Source organism: Pleurodeles waltl, chromosome 7, assembly GCF_031143425.1.
Source record: "Pleurodeles waltl isolate 20211129_DDA chromosome 7, aPleWal1.hap1.20221129, whole genome shotgun sequence".
NCBI classification, from domain to species: domain Eukaryota; kingdom Metazoa; phylum Chordata; class Amphibia; order Caudata; family Salamandridae; genus Pleurodeles; species Pleurodeles waltl.
In genome coordinates this window covers 1,543,895,518-1,543,923,249 of record NC_090446.1, presented here as the reverse complement: position 1 = coordinate 1,543,923,249, position 27,732 = coordinate 1,543,895,518, and the positions used below count along the sequence as shown (strand labels likewise).

Here is a 27,732-nt window from a genome sequence, read left to right as displayed (position 1 = left end):
TTCTGGTGTGAATCTACAGCAGAGGGTTTCATGTACTTACAGGCTGCAGAGGTGGCTAAGGGGTAACTCATACCAGGAGCACACTAAGCCAGGAAGTGTCCATTGCAAGGTTACAGGATGGCAACATTTTCTTCCCTTTTAATGGGCTTTCTACTCGTCAATGTATTTACTTTATGAAATAGGCAGGGGAGTATGTTCACCAAAGTGCCAGGGATTTGCTGAAGTGATATCACATGCCCTTTGACCCCATCATGTGACATCATGGCTAGTGACATCATTTGCCGACCTCAAATGACAGCAACACAGGTTGTGACAATAAAAACAGACATACAAAATCGGAATTCAGACAAGAAAAGGAGAGAGCAAAATGATTCTGAAAAGTACATCATTTACCTTATTACAGGAAGCGTCACTTTCTCAGTGTCAGTAAAGTCACCCGAATCATTCTATACACACTCATGTCAATTGACAAAACATTATGCATTGTTTCCATGACATGTATCTTTGCCTGCAGTCCTACCACACACAGATTTTTTTATTTAGGTGTCTTGCAAAGCTTGCAGGCCACCAAGGTAGGCTCGGAGAGCTCTTGGTTTATGTACAAAGGATAGAGTTGTATGCATGTATGTGGTATTTCTAGAGAGTGAACCTAGCCCAGAAACAGCAGAGACCTCGTGAAGGGTTGCAAATGTGTAAGGTGACAGTAATCCTAAACTACCTTGTAGGAAGATGTGTTCTGCTCATTTAATCCACCTGGATTTTTTGGTTTTTGATCGCCTGGTTTTGGACCGTTTACTGTGGTTGAGACTCAAAATCTGTGACTCACCCACAGCAAACTCATGGCAAATCACCTCAGTGGCAACTGAACCAGCTTGACACAGAGCAGAGCATCTTGACACAAGTTTTCGCAACCCCCAGGGGCCCCCAAATGATGATGCAGGACCTTCCATTGCAAGCTCCTGTCTTCGGTCACTGATTGCTCTGCGTGATGCGTCTTGGCGCAAGACCCGACATGGCAAGCTCCACATCGACAGTTTCTCGATGCCGGCCAGCGAAACTCAATGACGTCACTCCACCGCTGTATGGCAAGCATCATTTTGAGAAGCAGCAGTAGAAAGAGAGGTAGGGCAGCTGTATGACAGAGTGGCTTCCACGCTAAGAAAGTAATTGCGCCTGCCTCATGAGGATCCTGGAGCGTAGAAGTGTAGCTGACTGGTAGGTCAGTTGTCCTCCCAAGATGGCAGTAAGCAGTGAAGATGGAATAGACAAGACAATGGTGAGTGCCAGCTTGAAGAGTAGTAGGTTGCAGCAGTGGTCCCTGGAGAGAGCAGAAAGCCAGCGTGAGGAGCATTGGCCACCATACCACCATAAAAACTGTGTGCTCAAGGAGGTGGAGAACAAATACAAGCAAATTGCTTCTATGAATTCATGGGTGATTGTTCAACCCCAATCCTATATATTTGGCACAGCTGCACATAATTGGCAAGCACATTTACAGTTGCATACAGAATTTAGAGTTCTGCAGGAGGAAATGGGCCTCTGTGCAAAGGGGTATATGAATGGAGGCAGCAGGGAGGGAGACTCATGGGAAGCCAAAAGAGTCAGAGGTGAATGTGGTGAGGAGGAAATCAGGAGTGACTGTAGACCACCAAAGAATAGTTGGGAAAAAAGCTGAACCAAATGGATAATATCAGGATACATTGTACGCCAGTGGATGCTAGAATACCGGACATGCAGAACTGCGCGAAGAGCTGGTTGATGTAGGTCTTCGGTATCTCTAGGGATGTGATAAAAGAGAAGATACACTGATGTTTATGATTGAAATCAAAGAAGCCAGCCACCCATAATCCATCAGTGGTCCTCACGATTGTCCTAATTTTGAGAGATGAAACTTTGAAGGAGAGAATATTCCATTTACCAAGCCATGAGGTCAAAATATTCTTTGAGACAATCCCTTATGGTTTTCCTGAACACTCCAAGTGCTACAGAAGAACATGGAAGGGAGGATAAGCAGAAAAGGATGGACTTCATAAAGGTGGGTAAAGGTGGATGCACAGGCTAGTTTTCTGTTTGCAGCCAAGCTGGCACTGGTGACTAAGAATAAGTGATATTTGTTCTAGGATTAAGAGGATGCTGTCAGTCCTGGACGTCTGGTAAGAAATAATTGATAGTGAAACTCATTTAATTGAAGCAGAAATAAAAAGCTCTGCATCTAAACAATAACAAACTGTGTTTGTACAAGTGAGCCGTGTATTAGTCTGACAAAGGGATTTCCAATTTCTCCGCATGCCCCCAACTTGATCACTACCCTGAAAAATTATCTTCACCCGTACTGTCTCTACTCCTACTAAAAGACGTTCTCAATATTTACTGGTGGTTTTCAACTGTATTTCATCTAGGCCTGATGCTGTTTGTGACTTGTTGTGGGATACCCATGATGTCCTAGGCCAGTCTCTGTCCAGAATGTCCACTACTCTCCTTCCCTCCCCAAGTTCCAATCTACTCCTCTGTTTCTTTCTCTCCCAGACATCTCCATTTCTTACTAGTTCTTACCACTTGGATTTTCACTTTGTCTCTAATTCCCAGGCTACATGTTTTAACTAGTTGGCTAATCTGTCCTTGTCCTGTTGCTACCACTCACCTCTGACCAAGCTGTGTGCCTTCTTACTGATTTACCAGCAATATCATCCTCTTTAGTCAGTCATCCAGTATTATTGGTCCTATTTCAGCACTGACAGCCATCATTTCAAGGCTGAATGATCCTACCTCCTACCCTACAGAGTGCCCACTCAGTCTAGGAGTTAGGGTCATCATACTCAACCCCTCTGGTAATTGACATTTGCAAAACAACTTTTGTCATATGTACAGAGGGGGTGACAAAGCACAGATATACCTTGTAGGTCTTTATCACGTCCCTCCCAAAAGTACTTGACCACAAAATTCATCATAAAACCATTTGTTTAAAACACATTAAAGAAAACACTTCATAGCAGCAGTGCCGTAGTGGCATCGGGCATTTTCTCCGGAGCCTGGGTATGGTGTTTGAGAGGTGGGGGTCGGTTTTGTTACTGGAGGCTGGTTATGCAGCAATGCCCCAATATCGGCTTCCAGCAACAAAAGCAGCAGTGCTATACACTTGCACCCCTCTGCCGCCGACCTGAAGCCGGGCCCACAAAAGTGACACGACTGATTTGGGTTCCCAGTTTGGCCAAGTATATACATCCTGGACAGCTCAGATATGCCATATTGTCAGATATCATATTGCTCCCAACTCTACCAACTAGACCAGTCACATAAACCATCCAACCACACACAATAGACAAAATGGGTCCCAAATGTCCCGCACAGCCAACGGATAGGTCATATATTAAGGAGTTCAAAGAGAAAGCTCTATCTACCTGCATATCCCCTGTAGCATGCTTGGCCTTCTGTAAGGTTTCTTTCCAGAATCCTTTGCACCAGGCACCTGTTAAGTACCTAGTTATCAAACCACCTAAAACATAACTCCTGTCTTAGGAAAGACAGTAGTTATGCTCACCACCCCAATGCCCAAAACACGGGACAAGTGTTCCCTGGGCATGGCCATTGCACCCTGTGCCATGCAGGGGGCCCCAAGTTAGGGCCCCCGATGGCCAAAAAAATATAGAAAAAAATACTTACCTAGACTTACCTGGGATGGGGTCCCCCATCCTCTGGTGTCCGTCTGGTGGGGGTGTGGGTGTTCCTGGGGCTTGGGGAGGAAACCTGTGGACCCATTCCATGGTGCTTAACCATGGAAATGGGTCCACAAGTCTCCTAATGCCTGGTCTCACCCAGGAGTTAAATAATGGTGCTAAGCAAGCTTAGCACCATTAATTAGCCCATCCTCCCACCCGTCTGTCATTTTAGCACAGGGGATAAATATGGGGATAGCACCACTTTTTTGGATGGAAACACCTACCTTGCATCTCATTGACACATCCAAAAAATGGTTCAAACTCCTATATTCTGACGTTAGACACGTCTAACATTAAAATATAATTATGGAGCTAGGTTTGTGCTGAATTTGTGTAAAACAAATGATGCAAATGTGGCACAAATGAAAGCATTTCTTCTCGTTGCGCCATGCTAACGCCACCCCTGAGGTGGCATTAGATTTTGGCGCTGCCTCAGATTTACAAAAACTCATAAATCTGAGGCACATCAAAATGCAATGGGTGTTGCAGTGGCACGCCCACAGCAGCACCCATTGCACGCCCCTTCCATGCAAAGGGCTTCGTCTAAAGGGGTGTATTTACAAGGTGGTGTTAAGCCACGAAAAGTGGCTTAACGCCACCTTGTAAATATGGCACAGGGCATTGCGCCACTGGAGTGTCATGAAAAGTGACGCTCAGGTGGCGCTAGGGACTCTTAAATATGCCACTTTTATACAGCGGGAGGGATAACCGTCACGTTTGTTACGGAGTAATTCCCTCCGCCAAGCTCGTATTGAGGCCCTTCGTCTTCCGAGAAATGGCCGCTCATTCGTTTAACATGGAGGTTGGTTTTCACTTTTGTTTCTTTTCTTGGCACTTGAGAGGATTTTGTAAAGTGAACTGTGTAATGATTTTGTTGGGGTACAGGGAGGAACGACTGTAGGTTATCATTTTATAACACACAACAACGTTTAGATAACTCCCTATGTTTAAACTGAGGAGACACAAAACACAGCTTCCCCATTTGTGTAAATTGTGTGACAGTGGGCACATGCCCTACCTGCTATTATGTAGGCGTGCTATGAACTACTTCAGTTTGTAATGTTCTCTAAATGAGAAATATATTCAAACACAATGAGGTACTACACAACTTGCTCACACATCTCAAATTTCCAATTCAATGTTTCCCGTAATTAATCTAGTTTTGTTTTTATTTCCTTTGCTTTATGACACTTCCAGCTTTGTTTTCCTCATTCCCATGGGGACCCCTTCCCTTTTGTGAATGAGTTACCACCAGTGTGACACTGGTGGTAACTGCGAGTTGGTTTGCGACCGCATTCGTGGTCACAAAGCAACTCTGAATTGCAATGCGAGTCGCAAATAGGAAGGGAACACCCCTTACTACTTGCAAGTCGTATTCACAAATTGCGAGTCGGTACCGACTCACAATTTGTGAATGAGCATCGCAAAAGGCTTTTTGCATGGTGCAAACTGCGATTTTCGCAGTTTGCGTCATGCAAAAAGCTTTCGACATCTGGCCCTTAGTCTCTTATTTTTCTTTCCAAGAGACTAAAGGCTAGGTAGTGTAGGTTTTCCTTACACTACACTAACACACACACTACATCATGTCTACTGCAGGGCCTACCTCTGAGGTAATGGATACTCCCTATGAGGGCATGCCCTTCAAGGAAGGAATTGAAGGGGCTGTGCTCAGACAGAAGCCTAGATGTAGGTAAGAACCCCAACAAGAAATTTCTTTTGAGCCTTCTCCTTCAGGATGATCAGGAACTTGCTGATAAGCAGGAGGAAGAGGGGAGGGAGATTCTAGCCCCTTAGAGTCAGGGAATCATCCTTCAGATTCAGAGGAGGGCTCTTCCAAAGATCTTCCACCTAGCAGACCTACTAGTGTAGCTGGTAGTGGGAAGGGTAGTCATTCAGGTAGGGCTCCCTTCACACCCAGAGGTCAAGTCACTATGGTCTCAAAAGTTAGGGAAAGATGTACCTCTGCCCTTTCTCATATCACCTCAGTTTCTGAGGGATCCCATGGTTCAATTCCAGGTGATGACTCCATAGATAGGGAGCTCAGGAAACTGAGACGGGAGGAGGCCAGGCTGAGGCTGCAACAGCAACAGCGAGCCTTAGATACTGAGGCTGTGGCTGTGGAAAGGGAAGGGCAGAGGTTGGGGTTAGTTCCCCATGGTGGCAGCAGCAGTTTCAGGAGTTAGGGAGGACACCATTGACTCTAGAAATCTTCACAAAATTGTTCCCCCATGCAAGGTGGGGAATGATATTTACAAGTGTTTGTTGCACTTGAGAGGGCCTGCAAAGTTCAGAGGGTCCCTCAAAGGCAGTGGGCTGCTATTCTGTGGTTACCCTTTTCTGACACGGGAAGGATAGTTGTCTCACTGTCAGAGAAGAAGATTCAGACTATGGTATTCTTAAAACAGCACTCTTGGGTGGATTTGGCTTAACCACTGAACAATACAGAATTACGTTCGGAGAAACCAGAAAAGGGTTCTCATAGGATTGGATAGACTTTGTGGACTGTCCTGTTAAGGCTTTAGAAGGCTGGTTAAATGGCAGCAAAGTGTCAGCTATGAGGTCTTATACTGATTCTGAGAGAGCATATTTTGAATAACTGTGTGTAGGAGGCTGGCCTGGCTTGCAGTGGGTACCTGATGATACTTACACCTTGTGCCAGGTCCAGTTATCCCTTATTAGTAGATTAGTAGTGTTGTAGCAGCTTAGGCTGATAGAGGTAGCTATAGCAGAGCAGCTTAGGCAGAACTAGGAGACATGAAAAGCTCCTACTATACCACTTACAGTATATTGCACTATATCATAAGAATCACAATACTCAGAGTTAGTAAAAATAAAGGTACTTTATTTTAGTGACAATGCGCCAAAAGTATCTCACAGGATATACTCCCTTAGGAGGTAAGCAAAAATATACAGAATATACACACAAACCAAAATAAGGCAAGTAAAACAGTCAGAAAATAGTGCAAATACTGTAGAATACAATAGGATGCAATAGGCCTAGGGGCAACTAAAACCATATACTAAGAAAGTGGAATGCAAACAACTTAGGGACCCCAGGCCTAGTGTAGTGTGTAGAGGGTCGCTGGGAGTGTAAGAAAATACTAAGGGTGTCCAAGATACCCCACCCCAAAACCCTGAAAAGTAGGAGTAAAGTTACCCTACTTCCCCAGAAACACACTAAAGTCGTGATAGGAGATTCTGCAAAGGCCACAACTGATTGCAAAGCATTGAAGACGGATTCCTGGACCTGAGGACTTGCAAAGGAACGGGACCAAGTCCAAGAGTCACAAAAGTGTCCGGGGGGGCAGGAGCCCACTAAACCCCGGATGAAGGTGCAAAATGCAGAGAGTCCATGCAGAAGCAGGCAACAACCACAGAAGTACTTGAACACGGGTTCAAGAAAACTGAGCAACGGTCATCTCAACACTACAAAATAGAGGGTCTCACAAAGTCAGTGGTCAACTCAGCGAGTTGAGCAATGCAGGATGGAGTGCTGGGGATCTCGGCTGTGATGTGCATGAAGGATTCCTTCCAAAGTGCACAGAAGCCCTAGCAGCTGCAGTTCAAGCAGTACACAGGATTACTGTCTGGCTTGGGGAGGCAAGGACTTACCTCCACCAAATTTGGATAGATGGACCACTGCACTGTTGGGGTCACTTGGATCCAGCTCCTGTGTTCCAGCCACCACGCTCGTCACGATGAGAGGGAACCAAGAGGACCGATGAAGCAGAAGTTTGGTGCCTGCGTTAGCAGGGTGAAGATTCCATTCAACCACTGGAGATTTCTTCTTGGCTTCCAGTGCAGGGTGAATGTAGACAGCCCCCAGAGCATGCACCACCAGGAAACAGTTAAGAAAGGCAGCAGGATTAGGCGCTACAATGTCGCTGGTAGTCTTCTTGATACTTTGTTGCAGTTTTGCAGGCGTCCTGGAGCAGTCAGTGGTCGATCCTTGGCAGAAGTCTAAGAGGGAGATGCAGAGAAACTCTGGTGAATTCTTGCAAGTCATTATCTGAAGAGAAGCCCACAGGAGAGGCCCTAAATAGCCCTTAGAGGAGGATTGGCCACCTAGTCAGGTAAGCACCTATCAGGAGGGGTCTGTGACGTCACATGCTGGCACTGGCCACTCAGTGCCCTCCATTGTGCCCTCACACCTCTCCATTCAAGATGGCAGAGGTCTGGGACACACTAGAGGAGCTCTGGGCACCACCCCTGGAGTGGTGAAGGACAGGGGAGTGCTCACTCCCCTTTCCTTTGTCCAGTTTCGCACCAGAGCAGTGGCTAGGGGATGCCTGAACCGGTGTAGACTGGCTTATGCAAGGAGGGCACCATCTGTGCCCTTCAAAAGCATTTCCAGAGGCTGGGGGAGGCTACTCCTCCCCAGCCCTTAACACCTATTTCCAAAGGGAGATGGTGTAACACCCTCTCTCAGAGGAAATTCTTTGTTCTGCCTTCCTGGGACTGGGCTTCCTAGATGCCAGGAGGGCAGAAGCCTGTCTGTGGGTTGGCAGCAGCGTTAGCTGTAATGAAAACCCCAGAGAGCTAGTTTGGCAGTACCCGGGGTCCATGCTAGAGCCCCGGGGATTCATGGGATTGGCACCCCAATACCAGAGTTGGTATGGGGGGGGGCAATTCCACGATCTTAGACATGTTACATGGCCATATTCGGAATTACCATTGTGAAATTACATATAGGTATTGACCTATATGTAGTGCACGAGTGTAATGGTGTCCCCGCACTCACAAAGTCTGGGGAAATTGCCATGAAATATGTGGGGGCACCTTGGCTAGTGCCAGGGTGCCCTCACAGTTAGTAACTTTGCACCTTACCTTCACTAAGTGAGGCTTAGACATATAGGTGACTTATAAGTTACTTAAGTGCAGTGTAAAATGGCTGTGAAATAACGTGGACGGTATTTCATTCAGGCTGAAGTGGCAGTTCTGTGTAAAAATTGTCTGAGCTCCCTAAGGGTGGCGAAAGAAATGCTGCAGCCCATAGGGATCTCCTGGAACCCCAATACCCTGTGTACCTAGGTACCATATATCTGGGAATTATAAGGGTGTTCCAGTGTGCCAATCAGAATTGGTAAATACCAGGGAATTATAAAGGTGTTCCAGTGTGCCAATCAGAATTGGTAAAAATGGTCACTAGCCTGCAGTGACAATTTTAAAGACGGAGAGAGCATAAGCACTGAGGTTCTGGTTAGCAGAGCCTCAGTGACACAGTTAGGCACCACACAGGGAACACATTCAGGCCACAACTATGAGCACTGGGGTCATGGCTAGCAGGATCCCAGTGAGACAGGTAAAAACAAACTGACACACAAGTAAAAATGGGGGAAACATGCCAGGCAAGATGGTACTTTCCTACACCCCCCCCGCCCCAAACGAGGGACAATAAGGCTAACCTTGCCCAGAAGAGTCTTCATTGTCTAAGTGGAAATATCTGGAGAGTCAATCTTCATTGGGGTGGGTACTCCCTGGTCTATGTTCCACTGTATAGTCCATTCCCTGTAGGGAGATGGACCACCTCAACAATTTAGGGTTTTCACCTTTCATTTGTTTAAGCCATAATAGAGGTTTGTGGTCTGGCTGAACAATAAAGTGAGTACCAAACAGGTATGGTCTCAACTTTTTCAGTGCCCAGACCACAGCAAAGGCCTCCCTCTCTATGGCCGACCAACGCTTTTCTCTAAGGGTCAACCTCCTGCTGATAAAAGCAACAAGTTGATCCTGGCCCACAGTGTTAAGCTGTGATAGCACTGTACCCACCCCTAATTCAGAAGCATCAGCCTGGACTATGAACTTCTTGGAATAACAAGGGCTTTTTAGGACAGTTGCAGAGCACATGGCCTGTTTGAGCTCATCAAAAGCCTTTCGACAGCTAGCTGTCCACAATACCTTTTTAGACATCTTCTTACTAGTGAGGTCATTAAGAGGAGCTGCAATGGAGCCATAGGGCCTGATTCTAACTTTGGAGGACGGTGTTAAACCGTCCCAAAAGTGGCGGATATACCACCTACCGTATTACGAGTCCATTATATCCTATGGAACTCGTAATACGGTAGGTGGTATATCCGCCACTTTTGGGACGGTTTAACACCGTCCTCCAAAGTTAGAATCAGGCCCATAGTCCTTAATGAACCTCCTATAGTACCCTGTGAGGCCTAAGAAGGCTTCCACCTCGGTTTGAGTTGTAGAAGGAGTCCTTTCCATAATGGTTTGGATCTTCCCCTGTTGTGTAGCCATTTTAGTTATAGCTCCATGCACGTTAGTTTAATACACTAGGCCGCTGTGCACTTTGACCTAGATATATTTTATTCGGCTTTGCATTGTTATTTTTGCAATAACCAGTTTTAAGGTCTTGTTTTAATTTCTTCTATCTAACTGTTTTGCTTAGCCCAGCACTGGGTTCTCAAACAAGACATTCTTGATCACTTTGTGCTTCAGCCAAGGCTACAGTTTGGTACATTGCCGGTGAACGTGGTAGAAGTTTAGTCTCCACATTCATAGAAAATACACATCCTTACGTAGAGAGATTTTCTTAGAACGTTAGTTGTGTTATTATAAAAACACTTCATAGCCCCATTACACGTCAAGAGGGAGATTCCAGCCAGGGAACCACGGATTTATGCTGATTGCCGAATGCTTTGCTGCAGATGCTAACGCAGACTACAGGCCTTTGCTCAGGTATGAGGGTCGATGTCCTCCCGGGGGAACCTGAAGGGTAGGATTAGAGCTTAACTTGCTGTGCTCAAATTAAGAGTCAGATAGAAAATAGTCCATCGATTCTCATGGCAATATGATAGCGTTATTCTTATGCTTCACTCTCTAATTGTCACTATTTTAATATTGTCATGTTGTGTCATTCTGGTTATTGCAGCTCACGCTTTGCTATCTAAAATGCAGTTGTTTTATTAAACCAGTCTTTAAAGCTTATACTGCTTTTATTCTCATTTACATATGAGACTGAATTGTGGGTGAGAGAACCGGATGCAACTGAGTGACCACGACTTCCCTGAGAAGTATGATGTGTCATTCGCTCGGCTGCCCAATCATCTCTACCTTTAGGGAGAGACAAGGCACTGCTAGTTAGCCAGCAAAACCCGGATTTGAAGCGGCAGGTGTCACCCACTGTGGGTCAGACTCAGTCTCCCACACTGTGGACGATCTTGCTGCTAAAAATCCAGTAGTCTCATTAGAATAATGAGAGCCTACGCGACATGGCGCCGCCAACGTTTGGTCAGGCTCTAATTTTTGGGTCCACCGGAGTATCTCTGTCTCATTATATATAGTGACACCTCTTTGCCGTATGCAGAAACGTCCGTGGTACTGAGGATTTCCACCACAGCATTGTAGGTAATTCTACTACAACTGGTGGTTGTTCAAGCTTGAACTTTAAAAGGAAACCCCATTTTGGTGTGCCTTCTCTGAACTAATAGTGTTACTATCATGGCGAATCCCCAACAGGTACAAATAGCTGTTAATATGAGACACCTCCAACAGCACACTTACTAGCAAATGGCCTAATGGCCCATGGAGATCCAGTCACATTCGTGGTGGAATCCCATGCAGCCTATAGAACAGAACTTTTTTACTCTTGGGTCACATTTCCACCAGTTGATGGGAACACTAATAAATTTCACCAATATACACCTGCGAATGTGCCTGGACACTACAGAGCATATGCATATTTATCAAGAACATAATAATTGGCTTGATGGTGCCCTACCCCATACAATATTTCCAGTAGGGTTAGGTCCACTAAGTAATTACGGTCCTATCTGTCCTTTATTGGACACCTATACACCACATCCTGCGGTTCGAAATTTAGCAGTAACTGAGGTTTGTCACTTATACATTGAATTAATAGCAATATATTGAAGATTAGTACAATTTGTGATGCAAACATTAAATACAAACCCAGCACGTGATGCTCCACCACATCCACATGCAGTAACGCCAGGTATAAATCCTGCGACTGTACATTCGATTATGGGTAAAGTACCCGCCAAACGAGAGGAAACTCTGTTTTGGTTAGCACAGAAAATTAATACGCTGGAGGCAGTGTTTCCCCATACGGGACCTCAGGATAATGATGTGCTTGCCCTTTGGGATGGTCCCTACAGAAGAAAACTGTAATACATGGGGCACAGTATTTGCCGCGCTCCACACAACCGCACAGGGTACACAGAAACTTGCCAATTTACCGGAAGTGCTGAAGCAAATTCAAGATGAATATGGGGCTGCCCGGCCCTAGATTTGGGGATGCAATTGATGGGCAACTTTGCCACAGTGTCCTCTTTCATTTTAAGTAATCTTAAAGGGAAAGCAGTCGCACTTGCAGTGTGCAAGTGGCTACGTGACGTTCCGCAACAAGATCAAGAAAGAGAGCTGCCTAAAATAATAGCAGAGACCTATTCAAGTATTGGTCGAGATAGCCTAGGGGCCAGGACACAAAAACCTAAATTTCAGGGTAAATCAAATAAAGATAACCCCAAGCAAGCATCTGAGGGTAGTAAGAAACTCTGGGATAAAAAGCAACAAACGCCTAACAAAGAAAGGGGAGAATATCCGCGTACGGACACCCCACATAATTGGTATAATCTCAGGAAAGGAGCTAATATCAAAACGCCTGAAAGATATCAATATACTGATACACGCCAATCTCGTTCCTTTCAGGACTCATCGGAAAAGAGAAATGAGAGAGGTGGGTGATCAGAGCAAAGAACAGAGTACATGAATCCGAGACAGCTGCCCCCACCTTGTTCAGGGCAAATTCCCCAGACTTTGTGAGTGCAGGGACACCATTACACGCTTGCACAATACATAGGTCACTACCTATGTATAGCGTCACAATGGTAACTCCGAACATGGCCATGCAACATGTCTAAGATCATGGAATTGTCACCCCGATACCATACAGGTATTGGGGGGACAATTCCATGATCCCCGGGTCTCTAGCACAGAACCCGTGTACTGCCAAACTGCCTTTCTGGGTTTCCACTGCAGCTGCTGCTGCTGCCAACCCCTCAGACAGGCTTCTGTCCCCCTGGGTCCTGGGCAGCCCAGTCCCAGGAAGGCAGAACAAAGGATTTCCTCTGAGTGAGGGTGTTACACCCCCTCCCTTTGGAAACAGGTGCGAAGGGCCTGAGAGGAGTATCCTTTCCTGGCCTCTGGAAATGCTTTGAAGGGCACAGATGGTGCCCTCCTTGCATAAGCCTGTCTACACCGGTTCAGGGATCCCCCCCAGCCCAGCTCTGGCATGAAACTAGACAAAGGAAAGGGGAGTGACCACTCCCCTGACCAGCACCTCCCAGGGGAGGTGCCCAGAGCTCCTCCAGTGTGTCCCAGACCTCTGCCATCTTGAATGCAGAGGTGTGGGGGCACATTGGACACCTCTGAGTGGCCAGTACCAGCAGGTGACGTCAGAGACTCCTCCTGATGGGTGCTTACCTTTCTCTGTAGCCAATCCTCCTCTTAGGGCTATTTAGGGTCTCTACTGTGAGTATCTCACCAGATAACCAATGCAAGAGCTCACCAGAGTTCCTCTGCACTTCCCTCTTCGACTTCTGCCAAGGATCGACCGCTGACTGCTCCAGGACTCCTGCAAAACCGCAACAAAGTAGCAAGAAGACTACCAGCAACATTGTAGCGCCTCATCCTGCTGGTTTTCTCAACTGTTTCCTGGTGGTGCATGCTCTGAAGGCTGTCTGCCTTCACCCTGCACTGGAAGCAAAGAAGACATCTCCTGTGGGTCAACGGAATCTTCCCCCTGCCAACGCGGGCACCAAACTTCTGCATCACCAGTCCACTGGGTCCCCTCTCATCTTGACGAGCGTGGTCCCTGGAACACAGAAGCTGGATCCAAGTGTCCCTGACAGTCCAGTGGCCCTTCTGTCCAAATTTGGTGGAGGTAAGTCCTTTCTTCCCCACGCTAGACAGTAATCCTGTGTACTGCGTGAACTGCAGCTGCTAGGGCTTCTGTGTACTTTTACAAGACTTCCTTTGTGCACAGCCTAGCCCAGATCCCCAGCACTCCATCCTGCATTGCCCAACTCGCTGCGTTGGACTCCGACTTCGTGGGACTCCCTTTTGTTGTGCTGAGATGACCGCCGTGCTCAAATCTTCTGAATGCCTCTTCAGGTGCTTCTGCGTGGACTCTGTATTGCTGAGCACCCCTTCTGTCTCCTCCTCCAAGGGTCGACCTCCTGGTCCTTCCTGGGCCCTAGCAGCACCCAAAACCTTCAACAGTGACTCTTGCAGCTAGCAAGGCTTATTTGTGGTCTTTCTGCATGGAAACAACTCTGCATCCTTCAGCACACCGTGGGACATCCTCTGACCAAAGTAGAAGTTCCTGGCACCTTTAGTTGTTGCAGAATCTTTGGCTTCTTCCACCCAGAGGCAGGCCTTTTGCACCTTCATCCGGGATTTAGTGGGCTCCTGCCTCCCCTGGACACTTGCATGACTCTTGGACTTGGTCCCCCTCCTTTGCAGGTCCTCAGGTCCAGGAATTTGTCTTCAGTGTTTTGCAGTCAGTTTTTGTCCTTGCAGAATCCCCTATCTCGACTTTACTGTCTTTCTGGGGTAGTAGGGTAACTTTACTCCTACTTTTCAGGGTCTTGGGGCGGGGTATCTTAGACACCCTTAGTGTTTTCTTACACTCCCAGAGACCCTCTACACACTACACTTGGCCTGGGGTCCATTTGTGGTTCGCATTCAACTTTTGGAGTATATGGTTTGTGTTGCCCCTAGGCCTATTGTCTCCTATTGCATTCTATTGTGTCCTACAGTGTTTGCTCTACTTTTCTAACTGTTTACTTACCTGATTTTGGTTTGTGTGTATTTTTTGTTTATATTACTTACCTCCTAAGGGAGTATATCCTCTGAGATACTTTTGGCAAATTGTCACTAAAATAAAATACCTTTATTTTTAGTAACTCTGAGTATTGTGTTTATTATGATATAGTGCTAAGTTATATAAGTGGTATAGTAGGAGCTTTGCATGTCTCCTAGTTCAGCCTGAGCTGCTCTGCTATAGCTACCTCTATCAGCCTAAGCTGCTAGAACACTTCTAATCTACTAATAAGGGATAACTGGACCTGGCACAAGGTGTAAGTACCACATGGTAGCCACTATAAGCCAGGCCAGCCTCCTACAACCTCTGCGAACAGAGACCCCACTTTCTAACTCTCAACATACACCACAGATCGATTCTGCACTTCGACTGAGGCATAGACAGCAGGCACAAACAGTTTGCTTGGACCACGGTAAACTCTCTAGGAGAGTACCTTTGATTTTCGGGTTATTTAGCTCTTATCTCATCACCAGTTGTAGAGTCTTCTCCAGCATGGATACCCACCAATAACTAGACCACATTCTGAACTATGTATTGCACGTCTTTATTCATAGGCTTGTACCCCCGAACTCAACATACTAAACCTGCATTCACTTCACCATGCTCTAACACATATGTCACAGTTCTACGGAGCCCATCAGAAGCCAAAAGGTTCTTTCATTCATAGCTCACAAAACACTACCCACTCCTGACTTTGGAGGATCTACTCACTCCTGAGGTCAGATAGTTCGAGAGCTCCTATCTTCCATCTGCCAATTATTGACAGACTATCTGTATCCTTCACAGTGACCTACATTTGTCCCCTATTGTTAAATATAAGGGAGTATTGTTAGAGCTTGTTTGATTGTTAGAGCTTACAATTAGGAAAGGTCGCTGAAGTCAGATATTTTCCTTGAAATGCTCTAAACATAGGCGAAAGGACGATTCATTCATGCTGAAGTTCACATGGTACAGTCACCTGAGCAGGGAGTGGTGTAACGCAAAGAGATTAAACCACGTTACTAAATCTGACCACTAGGATCTGAGACGCTAGACATCTCCTGTGGTTGATGCTTACCTGGCCTCTCTTAGAGACATAGAAGTGCACCACCACTCAGCGAACCACCACCGCGAACCCCACCAGCTCCTAGGTGCCTGTGTGCACCAACCACCAAGAGGAGTGGGAGCAGTGCCCAGGCAAGCCTCAGCCACAGCAGATGTGTAGAGCCTCAGATCCTAGTGGTCAACCCAGTACCAGTGTGGCCTCTCCTAGAAACATAGAAGTGTACCACCACTCAGCGAACCAGCACCGCGAGCCCCACCAGCTCCTAGGTGCCTGTGGGTACCAACCACCAAGAGGAGTGGGAGCAGTGCCCAGGCAAGCCTCAGCCACAGCAGATGTGTAGAGCCTCAGATCCTAGTGGTCAATCCAGCACCAGCGTGGCCTCTCCTAAAGACACAGAAGTGTACCACCACTCAGCTTACCACCACCGCGAGCCCCACCAGCTCCTAGGTGACTGTGTGCACCAACCACCAAGAGGAGTGGGAGCAGTGTCCAGGCAAGCCTCAGCTACAGAAGATGTGTAGCGTCTCAGATCCTAGTGGTCAACCCAGTACCAGCCTGGCCTCTCCTAGAGACATAGAAGTGTACCACGACTCAGCGAACCAGCACCGCGAGCCCCACCAGCTCCTAGGTGACTGTGTGCACCAACCACCAAGAGGAGTGGGAGCAGTGTCCAGGCAAGCCTCAGCTACAGAAGATGTGTAGAGCCTCAGATCCTAGTGGTCAATCCAGCACCAGCGTGGCCTCTCCTAAAGACACAGAAGTGTACCACCACTCAGCGAACCAGCACCGCGAGCCCCACCAGCTCCTAGGTGACTGTGTGCACCAACCACCAAGAGGAGTGGGAGCAGTGTCCAGGCAAGCCTCAGCTACAGAAGATGTGTAGAGCCTCAGATCCTAGTGGTCAATCCAGCACCAGCGTGGCCTCTCCTAAAGACACAGAAGTGTACCACCACTCAGCGAACCACCACCGCGAGCCCCACCAGCTCCTAGGTGCCTGTGTGCACCTACCAGCAAGAGGAGTGGGAGCAGTGCCCAGGCAAGCCTCAGCTACAGCAGACATGTAGAATCTCAGATACTAGTGGTCAATCCAGCACCAGCCTGGCCTCTCCTAGAGACACAGAAGTGTACCACCACTCAGCGAACCACCACTGCGAGCCCACCAGCTTCTAGGTGACTGTGTGCACCAACCACCAAGAGGAGTGGGAGCAGTGCCCAGGCAAGCCTCAGCCACAGCAGATGTGTAGAGCCTCAGATCCTAGTGGTCAACCCAGTACCAGCCTGGCCTCTCCTAGAGACATAGAAGTGTACCACCACTGAGTGAACCACCACAGTGAACCAGAGCACCAATTCCACCTGCACCACATCAGCTCCACTCAATGCAGCACTTGTGTTTAGGAAGAAGCTGTCATAACCCACCCAGATACCCAACAAGGGCAGGTCCTGGTCCATGGAAGGGCTCTGCCAACAGTAAAAACAATCCACATAGGGTCATTGCCAAGTGGGACAGGAATATTCCTACCTTTGTTTAGTAAGATAAATACTTGAAAACGAATAATCTGATCTCTCAGTTTTACCTTCTTGCTGCTTCGCGTGTTTATAGGGATACGGAGGCATATTTGGCCTGGACTGACACATAGCGCCTACATCCTAATCTCAAGGTAGTAATTAACTACTAGATAATCAGGGCTGTCCCTATGCTCCCCGAATATCAATATTTCCTTCTCCCATGGCCTCTCCGCTCCTACCCTAACGCGCTCCGTCTGCACGAACCACCGACTGCAATGCACTACGTCACACAGGGACACTGAGTTGAAAAAAAGAACGCTGATCTGACTTTTAGAGCACTGGCGTATATCTAGGCACAGAAAATGCCTGGCCAAAGCAAATAGGTCTGTCAGTTTAATCAAAAACGCTCAAATTAAAGAATAGCTTTACGAGTATTCCGCATTAGGTTAATCACTCATTAAAAACGACATAAATGAACATTGTAGCCCGAAAACTATGTTCAATTATCTTCAGAAATAAAGTTGATCTTTTAACTCTGTTTCACCTCTTCTCCTGTCTTTCAGTCTGCCTGGTGTGTGCATCCTTCGGGCATCTGCTCAGGGGGCAGGTGCAGAAGTGATTGATGCTGCGGTGGGACAGACGGCCACCATCCCCGCCCCGGTCACTGCGGATATATTGTCGTTTGCCTGGTACAGAGGGACCGCGGTGGTTCATCCACAGCTCATCTGCACTTACTTGGTTCCGAAATCAGAACAGGTGAACGGACCCCAGTACACGGGTCGGGAGAGCTGCAGCCCGGACGGATCTTTACAGATCAGGGACCTGCGGACAAACTACACGGGGAATTACACCGTGAATGTGGCACCAAATGGTGCAAACCCGGCAACAGCCACCAGACAGCTGAGGGTCTCCGGTAAGTGCACGACCTCTGCCCGGAAGTCGATGAGGGAGGGTTATAGTTTAACTCACAGAGCCATAAAATCAAAAACAAGGTGCACAGATATTTACACTGCACCTTTTATAATTTGTTTAAAAGTTAATAAGTAGTGTTTAACTGAGAGCATGTAAATCATGGGTACAGTAACCATGCAGGAATTATACCAGTAACCTCCTGTGGGGTGGGGGGGGGGGGGGGGGGGTGACCACCTATCCCTACATTTCACGGACCCTTTGTTATTCGGGCCTCACGTGCGTTGTCCGTGAGGAGCCCTTCCATGGACACCTTTTGTCCGTGATTCTGCCCGTTGTCGGGAGATGAGCTCTCCCCCTGCGAGGAGTCCCATTTCTTAAATACTTAGGGGGCAGCTCACACTCCTGTGAGCTCCAGCGTCTGCAGCAGCCCCTCCCCCACCTGGCACAGAATCCCAAAATAATGAAGTAATATTATCATAAACATGCCGCATTGCGCAGTATCATTTGTCTTTTCTTCCCACATAATTTATCCAAACCTGCTGCATAATTTGGCCCTTTCCTGCCGCATAATCCCAGGGGCCCCGGCTGTAAACGAGAACCAAAGGGCAGCGTGGAACCTGCTCTGCACGGGTTTCCGATCTAGTTGTTTCCCCTAATATTTCATTATTCTAAGGTAGATAAATCTGGTTCTTTTCGAAATTGATAAATATTTATAAAAAAAAACATACCCGACCAACACGTTATGTTTTAAATCCCACATTAGTATTTCGTCAGACTAAGCACACTTTTCACATAAAGCCTGCCAGTGTGGATTAAGTGTGGCTCCACATGTTGTAGTCCTCATTGTCTCAAGCAGGGTCGCTGGATGAGTGCAGGGGAGGGACAGATGCGTCAGGGCTGAGCAGCACATTGTCTGGCACCCTGCTCTACCTTGCATACTTGGGCTATGTAGTGCCGTAAAAGGAATTACATGCACATGCGAGCGGGCCTACGTAGGGAGGAGGGACAGCATAATGGACATCAATTCACCAAACTGCGGGGGTAATGGAAGTGACATCAGGTGCCTTTGTTGCATAGGCTCTCATCCTAATGAGACTACTGGATTTTGAGCAGCGGGATCGTCCGCGGTGTGGGAGGCTGAGTTTAAACCACTGTGGGTGACACCTGTCGCTCTGATCCGGGTTTTGCTACAGCTAACTAGCAGTGCCTCATCTCTACCGAAGGATAGTGATGATTGGGCAGCCGAGCGCATGACATACTAGGCTTCTCAGGGAAGTCCTGGTCACTCAGGTCACATCCGGTTCTCTCACTTACACTTCGGTCTCATATATAAATGACAACCAGAAGCAGTATACGTTTCAATAATAAGTTTAATAAAACGACTGCATCTTAGATAGCAAAGCGTGAGCTGCAAAAACCAGAACAACACAACATGACAGTATTAAAATTGTGACAAGCAGAGTGAAGCATAAAAACAACGCTATCACATTGGCACTATGGCTGGTACACTACCTCATAACTAAGTTATAATTTGAGCACAGCGTGTTACGCTCTAATTCTGCCTTTCAGGTTTCCCTGGGAAGACATCAACCCCCATACCTGAGCAAAGGCCTGTGGTCTGCGTTAGCAGCTGTAGCGAAGCAATCAGCATACAGACGTGGTTCCCTGGCTGGAATCTCCCTCTAACGTGTAAGGGACAAGGAAGTGTTTTTATAATAACTCAGCTGATGTTCGGAGAAAATGTCCCTACGTAAGGATGTGCATTTTCTGCGAATGTTGGAGACTAAACTTCTACCACGTTCACCAGCAATCTACCAAACTGCAGCCTTGAATGAAGCACACACTGAACAAGAATGTATTGTTTAAGAACAGAGTGCTGGCCTAGGCAAAAACAGGTAGATAGATGGAAATAAAACAAGACTGTAAAAATGGTTATTGTAATAATAATAATGCGAAGCAGAATAAAATATATCTTGGTTAAAGTGCACAGCAGCCTAGTGTGTTAAAATAACGTGCATAGAGCTATTACTAAAATGGCTACACAACACCCTCCCCTTGTCGGTTGAAAGTGGTTCAAAGCCAAAGCTAAAATTGCATTGCTAAAAAGCTCAACCTAAGATATACATAAAAGCCAAGTCAATTTTGACAAGTTAAAGTGACAAACAAGCATCCTACGAGACAATTCAAAATACCAGCATGTGGCACATAGCCGAATTCGAAGTACATGTCAATTTAGAAAAGTTCCAATCTAGGTACGAGTCACATAGGACAGGAGATCTTCCACTTCAGCCGATGTCAAAATCGGAAAGTCTTCGCCAAGAAGTATCAAGGACCAGGTGTGTTCCGTAGCCCCAGTGTCAACCAAGGCGGCATCCCGTGGTGTGCCCAATGATGAGTTGTTAAAAACTTCCTCCAGGAAGGGTAACTCATAATTAGCTTCACGCAGCAAAAACAACCTCAATGCGCATGTCCAATAATGAACCCTCAGTGAGAACATCAGTAGATCAGCGTCCATTGCAGGCAAGCACTGCTGTGAAAGACATATTTCCAGTGCATGTTCTAAAGAGCACCAGAGGCACCGAAACACGGGTTGCACACAATGCAAAACCAGTCTGAATGACAAAGACCAGCCACACTCCAATTGCAACAGGAGTGTTGCTCCAAAATACTGCATCATACGCTCACGACACAGCTGCGCTGATGGGAGCGCCGTCATTTCTCCTCGTTGTGGCGGGACAGCCATTACGCATAAACAATAGCAACAGCAAGATGCCAGCTAATAAAGCCAAAGTTATCGTAAATCCCCCAAAAATACTACTAAAAATTGAGTGGATAGCTGAAGGTATCAAGCCGAATACAGACGAGAAGGTGTGAATGAAACGAGAACCGACAGCTTTGAAAAAATGTACGATTCCAGTTTTGCTGGACGCATTGAGAATTCGTCCCACGAGTTCACCAAAGTGTCTCAGAAAGTTTGTATTTAACAGGGACTGTATTTCTGCTGATGACCTTGCCACTTGAAGTGCGTAGGTCCCGCACGCAGATGTGAGGGCCACATGCTTTTGAAACAGTAAAGCCTTGACTCTGCTTAACTTGTCAAAATTCATGTTTAAAGTAGCAATGTGAGGCCAAATATCAGCTACCTCCATAATTTTGGTGGGGGGAAAGTGTACGTTCCCGCAGCATGTAATGACCTTAGAGACCGAAACAATGTAAACTATTCCGGCTCGCATGCCACAACAGTCTTCACCATTGAGGAGGACATAGCTGCTGTTTGAAAGCACCTGGAACGTAGGTCTAATCAAGGGGACTGGAACTCCCTTCAGATAACACGGCAAGTTCACTGCAGACGCATTACACGCCCCATGCAAAAACAGCTGTTTACAGACCATCGAGTGGCTGACCGAAGTCTCACATTCACTAATGCTAAGAAAGACTTCTTTTATGCCACTGAAGCATTTGTACGAGAAGGGAAGCTCCCACACCTCATGGATGTAACTATCTCCCAGCTTCTCATATCTGCCCACCGGAATGTGTCTTAAACAGGAGGTGAATTGAAGTGTTGAAATAGGCAGATTAATAACCCCATGTATTAACCACTCAGCAGATGGTATTTCGGCCACAGTAAAAGGCAACTTTTCTAATTTCCCGATGTTAAGCATGACATAAGTTGCTTACTTTTTAGCCATTAGCTGTTGTTGTCGCGTTAGATTAAAGGAAGAAAATATCTGCCTTACACTGACATGCTGCCAGGGAACGCGACCCACCTTCAATGTTTGAAGCGTCCAACCCAACTGCATTACGGACACGATCTGACTCTGTCCATGGTGTAAAGAAGACATATCAGATTGTATAATGTCTATAGCAGAAGAGACAATATTATTTATAGTGTATATCCGGTCAGACAAGGTATTAATCCCGTTATCCACAACAGCTAATGCCATTTTAAGATTTTCCTGATCTATTTGCCTTAACCGGGCAGCAGCATCCTGTTGGGAAAGTTTCCAAATTTCACTATATACTTCATATAAGAAACGTTTCCTACGTGGTGTTCTGGGGCCTAACAGGAAGTCTTGTAAATCAGTGGTGTTAGACAGGAGACTGAGGTGTTCTCTAACCACATCTAGTGAGGATGATTTTAACCATTGTTGGCACAATTTTCCCTTACTATATGTTGTGACTATACCCGCATGTTCGGATGATATATAGCGAGAGTCTGGCCTACTTGTCCTAAAACCCCAGAGGAGTCAATAAAACGTTGATGACACCCATTAGTCTCTATGGGCCACAATAACCACCCGCCAGGACGTGTTAGTGATGTATTCAACGTACCATTCTGGACCCATTCATCGAGCTGATTGTCAGTTGCATTTATATATTTTTGCCATTTATAAAATTTTGCAGGGACAGGTATACTGGGCATGTTTAATTCCTTAATTTTAGCTAAGCCTAAACAACTCGTCTGTTGTACAGTTTCATTTAAAAAAATCATTTGTACCGGAATAAGGCATGCTCTAAACAAAGCTTCCTTTCCCTTAATTTGTCAATTTTTTGTTCCCCACACACTTTTCAATTCAATAGTTTTGAGCCAATATTCACAGCCTTCTACCGATAATCGGGAAACAAAGGATTCCGAATATATAAATTTCATATTAGTCATTAATATTTGTATATTTTTAGTAGATGGTATCTTAAAATAATGTGACTCAGCATTATTCACATTGTGCCCAGAAAAATATGCAAACTTTTCAGAGTATGTTTTAGAACTCCCCTGTGGTGGAGTCGGGCAATGTTCCCATTGTGTATAATTAAAAATAGTTCTGGGACTGCTCGCTCTTTGTATGAAATGGTGTCCATAATAATTATAGCAAAACATATCACCATAATTCTCTTTAAATTGGTATACATCTTCATTCTCAAAGACAGTATAATATTACAATTCAGTCATCATAAAATCTACTGTTTTCACATCCCACTCATCAGAAACAATACCGGGTCTCACTATATCATTCATTGCTAATTTCTCCACGCCAGGACCATCAAGATCCGGAACATACATTCGAGTTCCGAACAGGCACTCATCTGAAGTATGAACCCCCAGGGACCTTCAAGGCAGATTATTTAGTGCTCTCTGGACTCCATATAGGTGGTTAAGCCAACTATGACCCATACCAAAGACTCTGACTGTTAAGGGTTGCTTTGAGTCACGGTTTAATAGCTCCACAACACTATTTCCCTCATGATGAAATGGAGTTGGACCCCCAACTAAGCCATGGTGTCCCTGAATGCCCTTGAGGCGAAAGCAGGGCTTTGGTCCGAATAGAAAGCCGCAACCGCATATGTACCGATAAAGACTAGCAAATCATTAATAACAGTCCGAGCGTCAGCCGAGCGTTGTGGCCACACCCATACAAAACTGGAGCATCAATCAACAGCAACTAAAATATACTTGTATGCACTATCTGGTGTTAGGGGACCACAATGGTCCAAGTACACACAGTGTAATGGTTTGTTTGAAATTAAGAGAGGTGTCTACGGCGGGCGCTTGGCATTAGAAACTTTGATTTGTTGACAGATGTCACAACAAAGGACATACTGCTTGGTCTCTTTTTAGAGACCTGGCCACCAATAATGGGCCTGCAAGATCGAAATTGTAGCTGCCACACAAGTATGGGCAGATACCACCCTCTCATGTGCTGCTTTAATCAACCCTGGTCTGATATCTTTGTTAGGAATGCCCCTTACCCCTACACTGGGTATTTTAACTTCAGCGTTCAGGCGATCTCCTATTTTGTAACAATATTTATTAGGAAATCCTTTAGGATAGGGCTTACCATCAGCCGTAGCTGTCACGGCAGCCCAGATGTCTGCGTTTGGTTTGGAACTCGAACCAGTCACTGCAGCTAGAGCGGCCACTGCCACTGCTGACTTTGCAGCTTCATCAGCCATTGTATTTCCAGCAACGAGTATTCCGACATGCTGGTGTCCAAGTGTATGTACAACGTGGACATGTGGTAGCGTCTCTTTCAGATCAGCTACTTTCCCCCACAGTAGTCTGTGTTTAATGGTGTTGCCTTTAGAATCTCTGAACCCATTCTGGCACCAATAATGAAGATATTCATTAAAGGACTGGACACAATAATACGAATCACAAACAATCAGCGTAAGCTGTGCAGGATCCGTGTGTTCCAGTGCCATCAGCAGAGCTTTTAGGGCCAGATGTATGAAAGCATTTTGCATTCGCAAACGGTGCGAATGCCCGTTTGCGAATGCAACATGCCATTTCAGAATGTATGAAAGACATTCTGAATGCAATTTTAAGGAATCGCTAAAACAGCGATTCCTTAAAATTGCGACCCTGTTTAGAGAGTCGCAAATTGCGACTCTCTAAATAAGAAATCGCACATAAGGAATCCTTATTTGCGATTCCTTAGCACATGTCTGAAGCAATTCCTAAATGCGATTTGGGCATTTAGGAATTGCTATTTACCACCAAGTTGAACTTGGTGGTAACCGTGTGCAAATTTTAAAAATGCATTTAAAATGCATTTTCAAAATTTACATGTAAAGCACATATGCCCTTTTGGCATGTGTGCATCTTACATGGTGAAAAAAATGATTTTGGTTTGTAGCAGAGGGGGCCTTAGGCCCCCAGCACCCTGGGGTTTTGCATTTCCAAAATTGTGATTTCCAGTTAAGAAATTGCAATTTTGGAAATGCAAAAAATTCGCAGGTATGGACCAACAGGCCCATAGGTGCGAATGGGGCCCGTATCGCAATTTGCGATTCGGTAATAGCATTTGCGATTTTTAAGAAATCGCTATTACCGATTTGCAAATGTGATACATGGCATTTTGCGAGTCGGAAATTGCGATTTCTTAAAAATCACTATTTGCGAATCGCAAAAGGCCTATATAACACATCTGGCCCTCAGCTCTGCCAACTGTGCTGTGCAGTCCCCTAGGGTTTGCGTAAAGGTATGTAGAGGACAAAATGTATTGTCCTCCATGTAGCCTCTTACAACTGCGCAAGCAGCAGAATATTGATGTTTAGTTCCAATTGCAGGTTGTGCCGAGCCATTGGTGTACATGACTCTATGATATTGTTCAATAGGCTATGTATTTGCTGGAACTGGGTATTCTATTTCTTATTGCAAAAATTCTTGAGTTTGTAATTGTGGGTCAAAAATGTAGTCAACATCAGTGGCTGTCAGAGACATAGCCCATTGTATCCAACGAGGATGTAATGCTTTTGCGTTCGGGACGCTGGCTTTTGTAACAGCCTCTAGGGCTGGGATCGGAGAAACGACAATAATGCGTTTTCCTTGGGCAAGAGGTCATTCTTTAATGACAGCCATCTGCACAGCAGTGGGATTTTTTTCAGTGGGAGCAAAAGTTGTTCTGCTGTTGAATAGAAATGTGATTTATATGCAATCGGGACTGTCTCACCTTCATTAAATGTCACATAGGTGAAACCTATGGCCCCAGCAATTACTCTGATGACCAAGTGTGTCTTGTTGTCCCTCGTGTGTAAGTGTTGTGCTGCAAGCATGTCTGTTTGCAATTCTCGAAGAATACGTGTATGTTCAATTATCCAGAATTTACTTGAAAAATCGGGACGTATCAGATTATGTAAAGGTTTTATGCATGTAGCATAATCTGGAATGTAAATTCTGCCAAAATTTAGGAAATCCAAAAGTGATTGGATTTGTTTAATAGTATTTGGTGGTTGTAACTGTGTGCATTTCTCAAAGAATTGTGGTGCTAGGCTCTTTACTTCACTTGACAGCTCATACCCTAGGAACAGGATGCTGAGGAAGGCAATCTTTGTTTTTTTGAAGTTGAATTTGTAACCAAATTCAGCAAATCCGACAACAATGTGGGCTACCCGTCTTAGATGTTGTAACAGTTCATCATCCGTAAGATAGATATCATCTACATAGGACAATGCTTCAGGGTCAATCTCATGCAAAATTGCAGTAACACGACCTGCGAACAGTCCTGGGCTGTTCTTATACCCCTGAGGTAAACAACAAAAAAATTTCTGGGAGCCTAGTGCACTGAAACTTGATAAGTCTCTACTGTCAGGCACGATATTCTGGCAGAAAAAAACATCCGAAATATCCAGTGTTGTTTTGTATTTTTTACGCACTATATTGTTCATTAGTGCTGTGCTATGCGAGTTTTGGGTTGCATAAGTGTGTGTATGACTGTTTTAATGTCTGTAGTCTAAAACTAATCTATATGAATGATCTGGCTTAGCTACTGGGAATAATGGATTATTCATTGGCGAGACGCAGGGTTCAATTACGCCCTGGTACTCTAATTGCGTGAGTATTTCTCTCACTGGTGCTTTTGCTTCATGCTTTATAGGATACTGCGGTTGGGGCTGAGGTTCACTTTTAAACTGGAATTACATGGTAGGGGGATTCCTTATCCCATCCTACGTGATTTTTATATAATGTGGGTGCTTGTGCTAAAGCCCACTCAATAGAGTAGGATTCAGCAAGCTCAAATGGAACAAGGGGCGAGAAGGGATGTTTAATAATGTCTTCTCCATATGGGCAGGTACGGACAAATTCAGGTGGCCAATCTTGTTCGGCCAGCAAAACATCATATATTTTTACCACGCAATCCCAAAAGATTGAGTCTGTTATGCGTTCAATGTCTCCTTCTAACTGTAGCGTTACTTTATACACTCTATCAGGCGTGGAGACACGCATGTCCGCAGTTTCTACTTGTATAAAGTCATCAGTTGCTTTCACCTTCAGAGGCTCTAGAAGATTCCGGCAAACTATTGTGACCTCTGCCGCGCTGTCTAGCAGTGCTAGAGCCCATTTCTTGTTCTTCAAGAGTACCCGCCTCCTGAGTGGCATGTCGAACTGCGACTGCTGCCACTTTTTTCTTTTTAAATTGTGTTTTTTGTTGGGTGGGTTTCTCTTCCTTTTTAACAGAAACCTCAGAGGAGTGTTGTGATTCCTGTCTCGGTTTCACGTACTCTGTCCTTCGCTCTGATCACCCACCTCTCTAATTTCGTTTTTCTGATGAGTCCTGAAAGGAACGACATTGGCATGTATCAGTATATTGATATCTATCAGGCGTCTTTATATTATCTCTATTTCTGAGATTATATCTATTTGGCGGTGTCTCCATTCTTGGAGATTCTCCCCTCTCTTTTTTAGGAGTTTGTTGTTTTTTATCCCAGCGTTTCTTATTACCCTCAGGTGCTTGCTTGGGGGAATCTTTACTCGATTTACACTGAGATTGTGGTTTCTGTGGTTTGCCCCCAAGGCATTGCACCACTTTGTAACCCCTTGTGCAACATTATGTCTGTGCCAGACATGATGTATACAAGGGGGGTGTTAACCCATTAGGGGGGGCCACAAAAATGGTGCAGTGGAACCCAAGATATTACATGGTGCCATTTTTAGCAGCTATTTTTGATGCCTGCACAGAGGAGGCGTTAAGAGGGGGCACACCATTGTTTTCAGTGGGCCCCTATGTACTCTGCTGAATTAGCGGCAAAATGTTGGTGCTAATCGTGCACAGTACATCAGTAGAATCAAAAAAGTTGATGCTATTGCCCCTACCCTGTGCCATGGTGTGCCGTATATTAAAAATGACGCACACATGGTGGCTGGAGGGGGGCGCTACGGGTGCAAAATAAGTGGTGCGGCATTCGAAGCAGCAACATTTTTC

At 45.8% G+C, this 27,732-nt stretch overlaps 1 long non-coding RNA gene across 1 annotated transcript in view; it reads left to right on the top strand.

Moving 5' to 3' along the window:
- Positions 1–18,029, top strand: part of LOC138247468 (uncharacterized) — a 68,380-nt gene extending 50,351 nt beyond the window's left edge. The window contains exon 3 of the long non-coding RNA XR_011194515.1: positions 17,686–18,029. This is a non-coding gene — a long non-coding RNA (uncharacterized lncRNA). The remainder of the gene's footprint in view (positions 1–17,685) is intronic.
- Positions 18,030–27,732: the final 9,703 nt, after the last annotated feature.